The following is a 15,070-nucleotide window of genomic DNA, read 5'->3' as shown; positions in this document are numbered from 1 at the left end:
TCCAAGTACTGAAACATTTATATTAATATATATTCCTGTTCTACTCTATTCTATTCTATTATTCTATTCTATTCTATTCTATTCTATTCTATTCTATTCTATTCTAATTTTAAATATTAATCCACTGCCTCCTGAGATCTCTTTTGCCTACACAGCTGGACATACTGGCAGATCTGTTTTTGCACTGGTATTTCCTATCTAAAGCAAATAAACATATAACTAAGCTAGACTTCAAAAAGAAAAAAAGAGCCCAAGCCCCGCGAATTGAGAGGTAGTATCATACAGGTGTTGATGTACAGCCAAAATCTCCAAGCTTGGTAAAAGATTCAAGATACAAGGAAGGAAATCAGACAGAGATTCACGGGTTTGAGTTCAAACAGCAATTAAGAACGCAAGTAAATGGAGATAGATTAGTACAGAGGATCGCTACGACGCGCCAAAGATTTCCAACACGAGCACGATTAGCCTCCAAGCAATAAATTCAAGTGCCTTTCCCTCCCGTCAATATCCTGAAAAACCTCTAAAAGCTTTGGGGGGAGAGGGAGGAGGATTTAAAAACAAAAAAAAATCACGTTTTTCAGAAGGCAAAAAGACAGCATCTGACCCACCTTCCCTCTCCAGGTGCCGACCCTCGGCTGCCGTGGCTGCGCGGGGAATCCGGCAGCGTCGCTCCCCGGGTGTCTGCAGCCAAGCGGAGGTTGTCATTGATTTGTGTGCAGAAAGTTAAGCCTTTCTAGGAGCGGTTGGGAGAATTCACTCCCACCACTCCCTCTAAACCAAAAGTATTTGGCACCAAGCCCTCCTCGTCCACCTGTACTATTAAGGTCTAAACAACACGCGGGACGCGGGCTGATATTTACCGGATCTGTTCAAGTTTCCTTTTTTAAACCAGCACAAAGAGTTCTTCAGAAAGAAAAACTTGAGGGGGGGTGCTGTGGTTTTGATTTTTTTTTTTTTTTATTTTTTGTAAGATTTTTTTTTTGTGTCTCATTTTTCTTAAAGCAGATTTATCTTGTTCTTTTTGTTCTCTGCTCAGTGAGACAATCCCCTCCCTGGTCTAACTGGTGACCCCCGGTTTGCCCCCACAGAGGTCACTCTGTGGTTGACTCTGCTATGATCTGCTCCACTTCCCCTGCAAACTGCACCCATCTGAGTCAGGTAAATGTGGGGAGGGGGGTGAAAAACCACCTCCTTTGAAAAAATAACTGGCTGTAATTCAGTTAAAAAATCGCGTTTGCACATGAATGACCCAAACAAGCAAGAAGATGGAGGCAAAATATCTTCAGACAGGGAGGCTGGTTACCCGAGCCACTGAGCTGTCCTGGTGACAAGGCCCCAACCCAAGTGTCCAATCCAAGGAATAAGTGACTGAAAAACCTTCCCAAGTGCCCAGTGTGAGGCTTCCAAGCCCCACCCGCAGCACACTGAGGTTTGGAAGCCAACTCCTGGCCACCTCAGCTGCACCAGACGGCCAACAACCTCATCCTGCACAGGGATGTTCCCAGAGGAGGATTCAACCCCTGGCCACGGGGATGTTCCCAGAGGAGGATTCACCCCTCGGGAGCCCATCCCAGCAGCCTGAGCAGCCTCACCTGGCTAAGCCCAGCTCGCTGGTGTGCACACAACCCCAAAGGGTTGGCCATCGTGTTGAGTGATAAAGAACTGGGCTCCCTCCTCTTCTCCTTGCTGGGTGCCCCAGGGAGCAGCTTGTTCTTGAGGTTCTGCCCCAAATTAAGCAGTCACACTGAATAAAACACTGCATTTCATAAAATGCTAGTTACTTTCTGGCACAGGTATAGTAACAACAAGGAAATAGATGTTTTTTGTTAATACAATAAAGTCAATGAGAGCAGCTGGACACCGAATTCCATTTTACAGGCTTTTCTGATGGTTTTCCTCTAAAGGGGCACACTAAAAAAAAAAACCCAAATCACAACCAAAATTGTTTATACAAGGGAAATCTTTCTGAAGCACAAGGCAAAATCAAGTGTAAGATAGCCTGGGGCAACCTGGCACTCCCAGACAGGGCTTGGAAGAGCTCCGTGCTCAGCGCATGGTTACTTTTGAAACTTTTATTACACGCTTTCTCAGTCTGTAGGGAAAAAAACATTAATGCTGTTTCCATCCCCACACCCAAAGCACTATCTGCAGCTCCTCTGACTACTGGGTTTCTAAGGAGTGTCTGGGTAAATCAGTACATGAAGTCGGAGTGAACAATGTGTCTGGCCCCAGATAAGGGCAGAGCAAAACTTGGGCAGCATCCAGTGACTGTCAAAGTCGGCATGAAGAGGAACACCAATTGCCACCCACTGCTTTTCCTGGTATTCCTGTAGCTGGCATCCCCTGTGGGATGGGAGCACCCGTTGCAACCACCCACCCAAGCTCCTCAAGCACAAAACCATGCAACTCTTCACTTCCCACAAAACACAACTCCTTTTTCCCTCCCCCATCGAAAGGATTTGCCTTCATCATTTCGCCAAAGCCAAGGTGTTGAAGAAAAAATTGCATCTCTGCCATGCTAGCAAAGCACATTGCTCATGGTGCTGCTTCTCAAGATGGTTTATAATCAGGGTGTACAAAAATGTCCTCAGCACCACAGAGGTGTCAGAGCATGTCCAGGGCAGGGAACGGAGCTGGGAAGGGGCTGGAGCCCCAGGAGAGGCTGAGGGAGCTGGGAAGGGGCCAAGCCTGGAGCAAAGGAGGCTCAGGGGGGCCCTTGTGGCTCTGCACAGCTCCCTGACAGGAGGGGACAGCCGGGGGGGTCGGGCTGTGCTCTCAGGGAACAGGGACAGGAGGAGAGGAAACGTCTTCCCGTTGTACCAGGAGAGGTTTAAATTGGATACTGGGGAAAATTTCTTCATTGGAAGCATTGTCCGAAGCTGGCACAGGCTGCTCAGGGCAGTGGTGGAGTCCCCATCCCTGGAGGGGTTTCAAAGTTGTGGGGATGTGGCACATAGGGACATGGGACAGTGCAGTGCTGAGGGAATGGTTGGACTTGAGGGCTTTTTTTTAGCCTGAACTATTCCAACTCCAAATTCTTGCAAGCCAAACCAGTACTTTAATATAGAAAAATACCTGGATATGGACTGTGACAATTGAAACATCTCAGTGACAACTTTGACTCGAAAACCACTGCAGACCAATTAACTCCCCACTGAACCCTGGAAATTATTTGCCCTTTTCCATATGAAATTAGCACACTTTTTTTTTTTTTTTTTTGATCAGCATTAATGGAAGGTTGAACAGGTCTCCTACACTATAAATGAGGAGAAAATAAAGTACTTCTAAGAAGGTGTGAAATAAGAACAGCAGGAGAAAAAGAAGAAAAGGTTGTGCCAGACCCCACCTTGATTTACAAGGACAAAAGGAAACACCTAAAAATATAATAGAAAAGGTTACAATGATTGCTTACCATAGATAAGGAAAACTCTAATTTCAAGTATATTGAAAACTTTACAGAAGAGTACTTTAAGGAAGCTTGTCTAATCAGAAAAAAAAATAAGCAATCATCAAACGTAAAGATTTTCATGGGCAAAATAAATTTTCACAGAGTTTTGGGGTTTCTTTTTGGTTTGTGAATTTATACAATATTCTCCTTTTGTACTTCAGTTTTCCAGGCTGATTTTAAACTTTCTAGTTGGAGCCCAATAATCAGCTTCAGTGAATACAGCTCTCTCAGAGCTAGAGGAAGATATTTTTTGCAACAAGATTTGCTGCATCAGTCACATTTTTCAAAGGAAAATAATTTTCCTCCTCAAACATCCCTATTTCATTGCCAATCTGTGGTGGTAAAAAAAACACCTTTTTTTTTTTTTTTACAGGTTGATTTTGCTAAGAAATGGAACCCATAAAAATATTTCCCCCGCCACAAATCTCACTGAAGATGGTTGGAATGGGAAATTTGGAAAAGCCTGGGGAGGTTTCCTCCAAGGTGTCCATCCCACACACTCACACACTCGGTTTCCATTTGCAGAGGTGCATGTCCCCATTAACTCCAACGTGGCAATAAAGTTAAACCTGGCCTAAATGCTTCCAAATGCTGGCCTTATTTTAAAGTGTATGGGGAAGGAAGAGATGTGTGCCCACAATCCTGACAAACACCTTCCTCACTGGGGCACCATCACTGGTGCAGGGCAGAAGGGAGGAGGATGGGGACACCACACAACTTGTTTGAGGTCTCTGTCCCCCTGGTGCAGAGATAAGCTGCTGGTTTTCCAACTCTAAAGAGACCTGTGGACCTCAGGGAAGCATGAATGGGTAGAGATTTCCTATCTAGTAGTCCCACACCCTGCAGATGAGGAGCAGTTTCCAGCAAGAGGCTGAATTACCAGTTACTCCATGCCACAGACCGGGCAGATTCACTGGTCCAGGATGTGTCCATACACAAAGCTACTGCTGCCACAATACCCTTATCCAAAAAAAACCCCAAAAGCTCTACAGGAAATCAGTGAAAACCAATGCTGATGAAGTGCTTTCCCTAAACAGCCTCAGTGATTTCATATTTGAAACCTCAGTGGATGCAATACAGATTGATCCTGAGGGATCCCCAGTGTTCTGTTATGGAAAGCAGGAGTCAACAAGGCTCCAATGTCTCCAGCAGAAGGACAGTCAATTATTCTACCCAGTTTTCTCCAAGAATGGAAGCACAGTTGGAAGGAGCTGGAAGGAGCCAAGGTGATATTGAACAGGTGTATGAATACATACATACATACATATATATATATATATATATGTGTGTGTGTATATATATATATGTGTATACACACACACACACACACAATATATGTGCAACTACACGGAAGGATTTCCCTGCATCATATGGCTTCATTGAGAAACTCTTGAAAGAGCTGTCCCCCTGAACATCCCTGACCTGGAAATGCAGCCAACTCTGCTCCCCCAGAGCTCCCAAATCTTTTGTGATCCACAGTTCCCAGCCTTTCTTGGGCCCGTGCAGCTTCAGGGTATGAGGAACATCTCATGTTAGCAAGAACACGGCAAAACTTCTGCACAAACTTTCCATTAAACCTGTATTTGTCTAGACAGCACATGCCTGAAGGCAACATCCTGGTCAAAAAAATCTCAGAATGGCTTGGTTTGGGAGGGACTTGCAAGACCATGTCTTTCCAACCCCCCTGTCATTGGGAGGGACACCTTCCACTAGAATAGGTCACTTTACTTCCTTTTAATGTTTCAGTCTTGCCTTTCTCTTCACTGAGAAAGACTTTTGAGTTTGCTTCAGTTTGTGTTGGTGCAGGACTGGGACTGGGTGAGGACAACTAAGAATAAATGGCAATAAATGAAATTTAAACACAAATGGATGTTAACAATAAAAGGCATGGCATGGATCAAAGACCCTCTCTTCAGGGTTTGATGGCCTGATGCATAATTTTATCAAGGATACCTCTCATGACCCAGGGCAGCTGAAGCTGGGTGAGATGAAAGCCCCCAAAGAGGTTCAGATCACAAAGAGCTTCTGAACATTCACTTTACATCTGTCACCATCCCCAACGCCAAAAAACTTCCCCAGCACCTCAGGCCAAATTTGAGACAGGTGGCAAAACCCCAAATATAGTCTGCTGCAGGATGGAAGGGAGAGAGCATCAGATGCTACTGAGGCTGCAGAGACCAGCCTGACCTCCACTGCAATCACTTTAAACTTCCCTGTGCAATTCACAGTCCCAGCTGCAATTTTGAAATGCTTTCTCTGCCTCGTAATTTCTCGGCGGGTTATTTTTCCTTTGCTCTCACACAAAATGAACCACAGCTCCTTACTAGGTTCACTCACACCATCCCACACCTGGATGGGCTAAGGACAACCAAGACAATGGCCCATTATAGCCAGCATTTCAGCCTCCAAGTGCTGGTAACCCTCTGCACAGATCTCTTGCTTTCCTTCCCAAATTGGAAAGTTATCCATACCCGGGAATAGGAAATTCCACAGAAGGTCCCTGGTGTAGGTGGAAACAAATCTCTTTTGCTTTCAAAAGCTGTGGATCAGGCCACAGCTCCTTGCAGAGCATCACATTAATAGTGAGAGGCAAATGAACCATTTTACTTCTCCCAGCCAAAAGAAAAAAATAAAAATGCGGCTGACCTGATTTACCTTCCTGATAATGTATTTAAAAAAAACGTTCCCGGGCCCAGGGCTTTGCCAGCTGAGATTTCAGACGGAATGAGACTGTTTATGTCATGACCACAACCTTCTGAAAAATGCCCCTTTAGATGGGAAAGCTCACAAGACCCTCAGGTATAATGATCTCAGCTGTATCAATAACCACATTTCGGCAGATTCATTATCTGCTCGCCAGCCTGCCCGGCCGCACAGCGAAGCGCTGCAGCAGGATGGAGCGAGAAAGGAAAACACTGAATTCAGCCCTTCTTCCCACATTAAAAAAAAAAAAAAAAAAAATTGACATTGTGGGTCATTCTTTTCCTTAGCAAAAGCCAAGCTTTTATTTCCACTGCTTTCACTCCATACTCGGGAGGGAGGACCTGAGCTGCACACAATATTGAACACGGCTGCTCAATCCCCCCTCAGTGGGTGCAGGAGGATATTCCTGCACAGCTCCTATCTTTGCTTCCCAAGCATCCTCATCCCTCATCATCCCAAACTTTACAGCAGAACTTGTGGGGTTTTTTTTCCATTATTCAAGATTTTAACTCCATTACTCAAGCTTTTGACATCCATGTTAAACCTACTCCTGGATTTCAGACCACACTTCATAGGAAGTTCAGGCTACAAAACGAAGGTTTATTTCATATCAGTATTTTCAAGCAACAGGGACCATTATGATCATGCATTTTGCCCTCCAGCTTAATACAAAATAAAATACTTCACCCAGCAATTTCTGCAGCAAGGCTCTCATTCCTGCCTGCCCTCCAGTATTTAGAAGCAGAGGCAATCTTGGCTGGAAGATTTCAAATCAAGGGGACTTGCCCTGATCCTTTGAAAACTGTTTCTAGAAGTTTATTAGTCTCATTATTAAAAAAAAAAAATTGCACTTATTTTGTTTCCCACGTTTAGCTCTTGTTTCTGAACATCTCATCACACCATTTTTCTGCTAAAACATTTTGAATCTCTTCCCAAAGTGGAGAGTTGAATGCTACAATCCTGTGAGTAAGTATGAGAGCTGTGAGCATCTCCCACAGTATCTCACAAGACAATCCCAGAATGGTTTGGATTGGAAGGGACCTTAAAGCTCATCCCATTACATCCTCCTGCCATGGGCAGGGACACCTCCCACTGTCCCAGGCTGCTCCAAGCCCCATCCAGCCTGGCCTGGGACACTGCCAGGGATCCAGGGGCAGCCACAGCTGCTCTGGGCACCCTGGGCCAGGGCCTGCCCACCCTCCCAGCCAGCAATTCCTAATTGCCAAGAGCCCAAAATCTGTGCCTGCCCTCTGGCAGTGGGAGCCATTGCCTGGGTGCTGTCCCTGCAGGCCTTGTCCCCAGTCCCTGGGCAGCTCTGCTGGAGCCCCTGGAGGCCCTGGCAGGGGCTCTGAGGTGTCCCTGGAGCCTTCTCTTGTGCAGCTCAACAGCCCCAGCTGTGCCAGGCTGGCTCCAGAGCAGAGGGGCTCCAGCCCTTGGATGCTTCATGGCCTCCTCCAGGTTCATTCCACATCCTCCTCATGTCAGAGGTCCCAGAGCTGGATTCAGGACTCCAGGTTAACTACTCCCTCTCCCTACTACCAGAGGGAAGTAGAAGAAGACCCTGGAAGATCTCTGTCCCCCCGCCACAAGATGTGGGATTGATTATTGCAACAACCCACACTGGGGAAACAGGAGGAAAGGAAAATGGCAAAGGTAAGATGGGAGAAAACAACAGCAGTTCTGTCTTAGGTCAGGGGAGAGAGAAAGCTGACACAAGTTGCTAGGAGAGATGAGGGCTTGTACATCCAGGGTTTATTAATCCAAAATTAGCATGGCAGCATGGAGATGGGGATTGATGGGTTGACATGTAGAATGGTCACCACTTAACAGAATTTAAAAAATTTTGGGGGCAAATCTCATCCATTCTGGCAGGGCTGATGGTTTAGGAACTCTTGGAGGTGGCTCTGAAAATTCATAACTCCTCCTTAATGAGTGAAAAGCGATGGGGGGCAGAGAGAGGAATTTTCTGGTCCTCAGGACAGAGTCCTACACAGTGTCAAACCAAGGAATGGCCCTCCCAGAAATGGGGTCAAAACAGAGATTTCTGCTCTGTGCAGAGTCACAGAGCAAAGCACCCAACGTGTTCAGCTGCATATGGAAGGGATAGCCAACAATCCAGGCCATATTGTAATGCCTTTGCATAAATCAGCAGCGCAGCCTCAGATGGGGAGAAGAGCAATGATGCAGAAAAGGCAAGAAGTGCTCAATCAATATCTCTGCTCCACATCTGGAAAAAGGCAGGATGAGGTGCTTGTATCATACGAGGAGGATGAAGTACTTTCCAGTCCATTAGTAACCAAGGAGGTTGTTAAACACCATCTACCAGTGATAAACAATTTTGAATCAGCAGGCCTGGATAACTTGCTCCCAAGGGCCCTCCAACAGCTGGCTGAGAAGCTCTCTGGCCTGCTGATGTTAATTTTTAATAAATCTTGGAGTACCAGGGAAGATCCAGATGGATGGAAGCATGAAAATACTGCACTGATCTGCTAAAGGGGCAAGCAGGATGGCCTGAGGAACAGGTTGGCTTGCCTGCCATCAGTCATGGGTAAAATAATGGGAATCCTCCCAAGAGTCACCCAGAGGAGGAATTAAAGGATGGAAATACAGCTCATGTTTGTCAGAGAGGTTCTGCAGTCAACACACCATGTCAAACAAAGCTGATTTCGTCCTCTGACTAGATTACAAGTGTGGTTAATAAAGTTAATTGCTTACAGGTAATATACATATGCTTTTGTACAGCATTCGATTTACCAGGGCACGGCAGGTTGATTATAAAATGAGCACTGCATTACAAGAATAAAGCACATCTGCAGGGGATTCAGAGGGGATCCCAACAAACAGCTGTCAGAGGGGAATCAGGCTGCTTCTAGGGGAATTTCATGAGGCTCAATCCCAGCTCTAAGATTCAGCATTTTCTTATCTGGAAGCAAATACAACATCCTTGGTGATTAATCAGCTATGTACTAGACAAACAGGAGAGGCCAGGCCATTTGAGCAGAGCTGAGATAAGGACAGCTCAGCATCTGGCTGGGGTCATCACTGCACCTCAGAAGGTAAGAGAAGGGGACAGTCAAGGAAAAGCAGAGAGAGGATGCTCAGAACCAGGGCAGTGATGCTGTAGCAGGTGGTGGTGGGGAGATGCAGACCCCAGGCTAGCAGGAGGGCAGAAGGTTGGATGTCACACATCCCCAGGGAAAACTTCCTGGAGTGGGTTTTAGGAAGTAAATCAGAGCCTGGGATGAGAGAGGTCTGCTGCAGGACTTTGCATCTGGGGCTGGATATTGCCTGGGAAAGGATGCATGACCCAGACCACCAGCCCTTTCCACACTATTCTGACACTGACCCTAGTGACCCTGAGGACATCAACTAAAGCTTGAGCCAGCTTCATCTAACAGGAATATCCCATTTGGCCTTTCCCATCCCTGAACTTTATCCATTCCTTGGGAAAACACTCAACACATGGGTGGACACCTCAGTGACACCCCGAAGGGAAGTGCAGGGGTACCAGGCATGGATTGACATCCCTGTGGGCAGCCTGAACACATGGACAGCCTTGTCTGCTGCTCCAGACAAGAAATAAAAGGTTCTGAAAAGCCTTTAGCAAGTCTAAATGCTCAAACAACCCTATGTGAAGCAGCTTTTCTGCATCAGAATCAGTTAAACTACCCTTACCACTCCCTTCAGCAACATCTCTTTTTTTTTTTTTCCTAAAGCATCATCAATTCAATTCAATTTTATTTTGGTTTACTTCTATGCTTTGATCTTCAAAAACCAAAGGTTACTCATATTCACACGGGGCACATCGAGTTTAGGAAAAGCTGTTCACTCATCCTGGCCGTGGCCAGCCAACATCTATCCCTTGCTTGGGTGGGTTTTGGAGAGATGTGAGGCTCAGAAAATTCAAGTGAGAGTGCATTTCCCTGGGTTCAGAGCAGAAGAGGGCCCTGTGGGAGAGAGAAGGGTGCATGCCCACCAGCTCACGTGTGCTCCTCACTTTCAGGTTCATGTCTTTGGACTTCAGAGCATCACAGGAGCAAGGGGGTGATTTGGACTCACCAAGCCAGGTCACAGGAGCAGTTTCTTGCCCAGCCTTCCTTTGTGTCTTCCTCTGGGTCTGGATGGACAGTCTGTACTTCCCCTTCCTCCTGCTGCTTCTGCAGTTTCCTTGGAAAGGACCAGACTGGCTCGGTCATGCCAAAGGTGAGAGGAAATCTCTTCATCTCAAGAGCCAAGAAAGCCCCGACCAGTGTCATGACCACACCAAGGGTCAGGGTTAGGCACCCTCACTGGACCTCATGGAGGTCCCAGAGCAGCAAGGTCCAAGATCTCAAACTGGACTGGCACTGTGCCATTTCTCCTGGAGAGTGATGTGGGATGTTTGTTCCCTGATCCCAGCCTGAACCAAGCTCAAAGACTGCTCACTGCCACATGCACCAACAGAGCAAAGGTGGGCAATGGTGTAACAACCTCACAGAAAAAAAAATGAATTTTTTTGATCTTATGTCTTTCCATCCTCCTGAATCCAACTCAAGGAAAAATTTAGCTTCCAACCTATTTTTTTCAGGATTTGCAGAAGGCTTCTTAATATGGCACCTGTTCTACACATGCAGTTTCCCATGGGAGCTGGAGATGAAATGTGGCTGAGGGCCAGGCTGGCCTCACATTTCCATCTGACTCTGCCACTAACTGGTGATGGAGAGCCTGCTGCACACAATGTTCCTCAAGGGCTCCTCTGACTGCTCCTGCTCCAGGGACAGAATGAGGTCAACTATTCAAATCCCAACTGTTTAACCCAAACAGGCCTCATCCATCAACACCTGAGCAGTGGATTAGAATACATTGTTATTGCTGAAGGTGAATTGAAGGGATGAGGCATTAAATCACAAGTCTTACAATGCAAGACATTACAAAATATTTCAACCTTTGCCAAAAGGGAAAAAAAAAAAAAAAAGCCAGTTTGTCTTAAAATCACTAAATGCCAACCAACAGAGTTTTGGTGAGGTGATCCAAACCAAAGGTAAAAAGAAAACTGCAGCCACCTTGTTGGGCTGTCCAGATGCAAGGTAAAAAACAGGTGCCCATCCAAAAAAACCCAAAAAAATCACCTGGGGTCTCACTGTAAATGCCACTAGGAAGATGCAGCAGTAACTGATCAAAGACCTTAGACACAGGATCATCTTCCCCCATTGTGGCCTCCACTCCCCAAACCGTCAGGAGCTCACAAGAAACTTCATCTCCCCAAAGAGTCACTGATTTTGATGGCCTCTTCTATCTCACCTGAATGTATCTGCCTCATCTCCAGAAACACTCAAGGTCAGGTTTGATTTGGCCTCAAGCAACCTGTTCCAGTGCAAGGTGTTGGAATGAGATGAGCTTTAAGACCCTTTCCAACCCAAGCCATTCTGGGATCCTGTGTTTCTGTGCACTAAGGGGGAGATAGGATCACCACAGCCTCACTCCTGGGCATGCCTTTAAGTACCTGTGCCTGGCACAAAGCCCTCAGCAGGTGAGAGCCCTGCCAGGGAAGGCCCCACTGCCCTGCCTGCCTCCCACCTTCTCTTCCTCGCCAACTCTGCGCCCAAGAGCAGCCAGGCTGAGGAGCAGAGCACAACCACAAGTGCTCCAAACTCTCCAAAAAAGGGGTTGCCTTCACTCCCACCTTGCCTCCAGCTCAGGTCCCTGGGACAGAGTGTTTTTCCTCCACCACAGGCAGTGCTTGACGAGGCAGAACATCCCACCCCTGCTCCACTCAAGCCCGAGGGAGGGTGCAGCCAGAGTAAATTACTTAGAAGAGAAGGGGGGAAAAAAGTAAAATTAAATAACCACAGAAGACAAAGGCTTCTTGTCTCAAAGCCCTCACTCAGCCAGCACATTGGGCAGGTTGGCACTGTGCTCAGGTGATGCTGTGTGGGCAGGGGCTGTGCTGGGGTTGCTCTGGGAACCCCATTGCAGCACCACCCCCCCCCCCCCCCCCCCCAAAATTCAGCAGCAGGGACCCCCAGTGCTCACCCAGATTTTAGCAGCTGGGTAAAACCCAAGATTTCACGTTTAGGGAGGTGTGTATGACCCAAAGGGTTTGGGTCTGACTGCTCCAGCAGGACGTGACTTTTTCAACAGGTTGAACTTGTAATTGCATATTTTTCTCCCCTATATAAAAGAGAGAGAGGAGGAGGAGTAGAATGGACTCATTTATCAAGTGCAGCCAAACACTAGGCTGGACTCAGTCAGTGACACTTTGTATAATGGCATTCCAGTTTGTCCTCCTAAATAATTCGTATTCTAATGAGCCCTTTTGCTCCAGCAGTAGTTTGTAGCCCCTACACTTTCTCAGGTCCTCCTGTGCTTTAATTTGATTTTTTAAAATTTCCACTGCAATATTTTTATTAACAAAAAGAAAAAGGAAAGCAGGCTTGCTTCCCTCCTGGCTTACATGGGAGCAGGTAATGAATCTCTGAGCACAGGAGTTGTCTCAGCTCTTATCTCCATGGCCTTGCTGTTCCCAAAGACACTCACTTAAAAAACTTAGATAATGGGAACAGAGAAAGTCGGCAAAGAAACAAAAAGGCAATCAGGATCTTCAGAGAAGCAGGGAGCCCTGTGATTTCCCCCTGCTCTCCTCCTGCTGGGACAGGTCTTTAGGTCATGATCCTGTAAATGAGAAGTCACTTCAGGGAGGACAATCATGAGAGATGTGCTATTTTGAGAGAAAGCTGTTTTGCAGAGCTTGGTCTTGCTGAAGGCTTCTCCATTTGGGTCATGCTCAGCTTGTGGTGGCAGTGGTGGCAGCCCAGACCTTGCACCCCCATGCTGGTGGTGGGGTGGCCAGGCCAGGTTAGTTGGGGTAATTTGCACTCAAATTCCAGCTGCTCCAGGCCAAGGGGGTGGTCCTGCCTGTCTGTGGTGGGTCCCTGGGGAAGGGCAGTGAGGCTCTGATCCTGTAGCAAACCCGTGTGGGCCAGAACTGCCCTCCATCAGCCATAATACAGCTGGGGATGAGGGCACTTCAGGCTACCTCAACACAACTTCTGACCCATCCCAACACCAAGCCACCTACTCCTGGAGGTTCCTAGAGCTAGAAGGTGCAGTGGGTGGCTGTGAAAACCTCTCTGCAAAACTCTGCAAAATAGGACCAAAGGCTGTGGCAGCATCTTCCCTTGCCCTCCTCTGAACCCCATCACCATGGGCTCCTGCTCATGGTGGGGACAGTGGCACCCCCTCAGTCCAAGCGCCAGAGCAGGACCTGTCCCAGCTGAAGGATGGAGCAGAGATGGCTGAAACAGTCAGGAGGAGGGAATGAGAGATGCACACTCGGGAGGAGAGAATGAGAGATGGTCTGGGCCCCACACATCCACTCCCCCGTGTGAGCCTAACGAGTCTCATTAACAGGGAGGACTTAGCTCTGCAGCTGGGTGGGATGTGTGTGGGGGATGCAGAATCCTGATCCTTTCAGGCCAGAAAAGAGCCCTGGAAAGGTGACAGGCTCTGGAGGGGCTTGCAGCCTGAGCCAGGTTAAGGCTGGGGTGACATCCAGGACAAGGTGACCCAACTGGTCCACCCCCTTGCAGGCTCCCTCCCCAGCACTCTAGGGCTGTGGGAGAAAAGAGCCAGCAAACACTTAAGAGAGAGGTCAGAAAAGCAGCATCTCCATCCACGCTGGGAGACAGGAAGGAGAAGATTTTATAATCAAGACTATCCAAAAGGGAGGTTTGGCTTAAAAACCTGCAAAACCTCAGCAAACCTGGTTAAAGCATCAGCCTAGCCAGGATCAGCACAGCTCTCCCCTTCAGACTGGGGAAACAAACGTTACAGGTTTATACACTAATTTATTTCTACCCATTTAACAAATTAATGTGTCCCTCCCATCCCCCTTCCCAGGAGCAGCAGGCTCTGCAGCTCAGAGTCAGTGAAACTCCTACTTGCCAAAGCCTTGGAGATAGCAGCTTGACCTTCATTACTGCCCTGCTTTAATTTCCTGCCTCCCTTTGCTAACCCTCCCTGATGGAACCCTGCCAGGCTTCCTCCCTCCCTGGGGACTATCCTTGCTGCTATTCTGCTTGGGTTCTAATCACCTTCTACTTTGATGCCTCCAATCTTTCACAGCCTTCCCCCATGCTGTGCCATCTCACCGGCCTTTTTGGGAGCACCAGATGGACCAGCCAGATTACTCTTAGGAAATATCTACTCTTTTCTTGGTTCCTTCCCTGCCCTGGGAAAAGCTTCAAAGCTGCTCTCCCTGCTGGCAGTATTCCTCAAAGAAAAGCTCTGTGGACAAGGCCAGCAATCTCAGAGTCACAGAATGGTTTGGGTTGGAACAGACCTTAAAGCTCATCCAGTTCCACCCCCTGCCATGTGCAGGGACACCTTCCACTGTCCCAGGCTGCTCCAAGCCCCATCCAGCCTGGCCCTGGGACACTGCCAGGGATCCAGGGGCAGCCACAGCTGCTCTGGGCACCCTGGGCCAGGGCCCCACCACTCTCACAGGGAAGGATTTCTTCCCAGTTTCAACACTAACCCTGCCCTCTGGCCCTGGGAGCCATTGCCTGGGTGCTGTCCCTGCAGGCCTTGTCCCCAGTCCCTGTGCAGCTCTGCTGGAGCCCCTGGAGGCCTGGCAGGGGGTAGAAAGTCTCTCTGGAGCCTTCTCCAGGCTGACCTCCCCAAGTCCCTGTGTCCAAGCAGCTTGGAATTATGGCTTTAGGTGCCATCCAGGCTTTATCAATTGCCCTAAATAGCCCAGCACCCACAGGCTGATACACCTGCAAACTACCCCAGCCAACCCCAGCTGTGCTTCCAAGAAGGTGCTCTCTCAACTCCAACAAGTTCAAGATTGTTTTGAACCCCTGACTAAAGAGTAATCACTCTTCTAGGTTTCATTTATAGCTCTTGTTTTCGTTACCATTCCCAAACAACATCCAAGCC

At 47.7% G+C, this 15,070-nt stretch overlaps 1 protein-coding gene across 1 annotated transcript in view; it reads right to left on the bottom strand.

The window, feature by feature from the left end:
• Nucleotides 1-15,070, bottom strand: part of ZBTB7C (zinc finger and BTB domain containing 7C) — a 90,068-nt gene that overhangs the window by 46,051 nt on the left and 28,947 nt on the right. The gene's annotated exons all lie outside the window — the stretch shown is intronic.

This window comes from Molothrus ater, chromosome Z (genome assembly GCF_012460135.2).
Source record: "Molothrus ater isolate BHLD 08-10-18 breed brown headed cowbird chromosome Z, BPBGC_Mater_1.1, whole genome shotgun sequence".
Classification (NCBI taxonomy): domain Eukaryota; kingdom Metazoa; phylum Chordata; class Aves; order Passeriformes; family Icteridae; genus Molothrus; species Molothrus ater.
The sequence above is the reverse complement of the archived record's forward strand: the minus strand, read 5'-3'. Positions and strand labels throughout refer to the sequence as shown.